Below are 2,773 nucleotides of genomic sequence, written 5' to 3'. Positions count from 1 at the left end.
ACAATACATATTGGCAAGCGCATGACTGTAGGGTACTCATAATTTTTTCGAACTGACAAGTGTGTGCAACAACTATACGGCTATCATATGCCTGCGTCTAGATTTATGCAACGCATGCGTGTGTCAATAGGTATTGGTTATGTAATAAATGAGCAATAAAAGAAGAACGTTAAAACTAAATGCGTATTTTACACAGATTGATAAATTTATAAATGATGTTAATGCTAACGGCATCGCTGTATTTAAGGTATGGTGATGGTTTGGTGTTGTTAAATATGGAGGTTCTTATTTGTTTGAGTCCCGCACATACGTCCAGAAGATGAACCACAGTGTTTTCAGTGGAGCCACAAAAGGAACAGGCTTGTGTAGCCGAGTGTGTGCCCAATTTTTAGACGGACAAATGTTTTTAGTTTCAGACATGATACATCGGATGGATATATAGGCGTCTTCCCAGTGGAATTGTATTTTTTGTAAGTGTGATGATAATCAAACCAATCTCTTGCGAATTCTTCTTGAATATAATTTTTGACGAGTTTTTTTATGTCTTTATCAATGAAGTAGTCGAACATATATAAGGGTTGTTTGCTGGCTTCTTTAGCACGTTCATCAGCTTTCTCGTTTCCCTGAATACCGGTATTACCTGGTATCCACGTGATTTTTATGGAATCCTTATGTTTTAGAAGCATATAGCGATTTTTTTCAACCAGTGGGGTGTTTTGATGTGGCTGAACAGGGCTTCGAATGTGGATTTACCAAGGTTTATATATAAGAGGTTGCGCAATGCGCAGGTCCGTTATTCTTTTCTCGCAAAATTGGGCGACAACAACAGCGAAAACAACAATCAGCGGAAACAACAAGCAGCGTAAAAAAACATAAAATTGAAATGAAGTGAAGCGATTCAAACCAATTGTAGTCGACAGCTTATTCGAAAATACATTTATAGTTAATTCTAACCAAATTTTTACTTCACTGCGGTAAATTTTTGCGAAATTTTCATTTCAACTCTCTATATCTCAGACATTTGTATATCGATTGATTTAGAATTTGTACACAATAAACTAGATACTATTCTAAAGAAGACGAGTCTAACTGCACTTCTTAATATTTATTTAAAACAAAATTACGGATATTTTAACATTTTTATAAAAATTAAGGAGGTTATTTTTACAAATGCAAAAGTTGTGTCATGAAGTTTAAAATTTTTGTTTTGTTTTAATGCATCTTTAAAGACAAATATATCCGGATATTTTTGGGAAAGTTTCAGGTTTAGACAACAAGTAGTTCTAAAGTTATAACAATATTATGATGACACCCACGAGCGGTCGCCCGGCTCTAGATGACAAATATTTTTACTGGGCACTTGTAAAAGTAATTTTGGAAGTAATATTAAGTGAAATGTTGAAATGCATGAATTTATCAGTGTTATATAACTATTACTGAACTTAATAGACATACTAACATACATACATACATACATAGTAAATATGCACGTAACTCCATACATAGTCAAAATAGTTATTCGTACAGTGATTGAAACTTAAAAAATTCTACAAATTTTCATCTATATTTCAAAATTTTGACTCACATTTTTGAGAAAAAAATTCTGTTGATTTTTGAAATTTTATTTTCTCAATGGTGTTGAACGTTTTCTTCCATGCAAAACTACATTTTGCTCATGGAAGCAGATATGTAACACCCTTGAGAAACAAATTCTAAAAAATCAAAAGTAATTTAAAGCGACTTGATGCTTGCGATTTATTAACTGAATGAGCTACAACTCTGCATACAAAATTTGTTCTAAAAACTGTCATTCAAAATTTTGATGAAACATGATATAATTTTTTTAAGTTTTGCAAAAAGTCTGAAAATTTCATTTATATGGTTCTTGTTAAAATATAAACAGAATTTTCGTGAAAAATTAACGAAAAATTAAAAACATTGCGAATATTGTAAAACAATCACTGTACGAATAACTATTTTGACTATGTGTGTAATTACATATATGCATACATAGTATTTAGCTCTGTAGAGCTTTAATAAGTTATATTACACTGATAAATTTATGAATTTCAACATTTCACTTAATATTACTTCCAAAATTACTTGTACAAGTGCCCACTAAAAATATTTGTCATATAGAGGCAAGCGACCGCTCGTGGGTGTCATCATAATATTGTTATAACTTTAGAACTACTTGTTGTCTAAACCTGAAACTTTTCCAAAAATATCCGTATATATTTGTCTTTAATGCTGCATTAAAACAAAACAAAAATTTTAAACTTCATAACACAACATTTGCATTTGTAAAAATCACCTCCTTAATTTTTATAAAAATATTAAAATATCCGCCATTTCGTTTTAAATAAGTATTAAGAAGTGCAGTTAGACTCATCTTCTTCAGAATAGAATCTAGTTTATTGTGACAAATTTCAAATCAATCGAATCATAAACGTCAGAGATATAGCGAGTTTAAATGCAAATTTCGCAAAAATTGGCCGCTGTGAAAAATCAAGTTTTGTGGCTTTTCGGCATGAAGGCGTGAAAGTAAAAAATCGCTCTGAGACGATATGCGCAGAGAGAGGCAATTTTTATTTCGCGGATTGCGCGACCTTCTATGTAGAGATCTTGTGGATTTACTATCACTGCATATAACGTATTTATTTCCACTGAGGGAGGCAAACCGTACCACTTCATGTAATGCAGTAAATACCGAGCAATACTCTGGCATAGTACCGACGGCAATTGTGCCACCAAGCTCGTTTGCCACTGCAAA

This window comes from Rhagoletis pomonella, unplaced genomic scaffold (assembly GCF_013731165.1).
Source record: "Rhagoletis pomonella isolate Grant_MI unplaced genomic scaffold, Rhpom_1.0 Rhpom_scaffold_00003, whole genome shotgun sequence".
Taxonomy (NCBI): domain Eukaryota; kingdom Metazoa; phylum Arthropoda; class Insecta; order Diptera; family Tephritidae; genus Rhagoletis; species Rhagoletis pomonella.
This window is presented reverse-complemented; position numbering follows the sequence as displayed.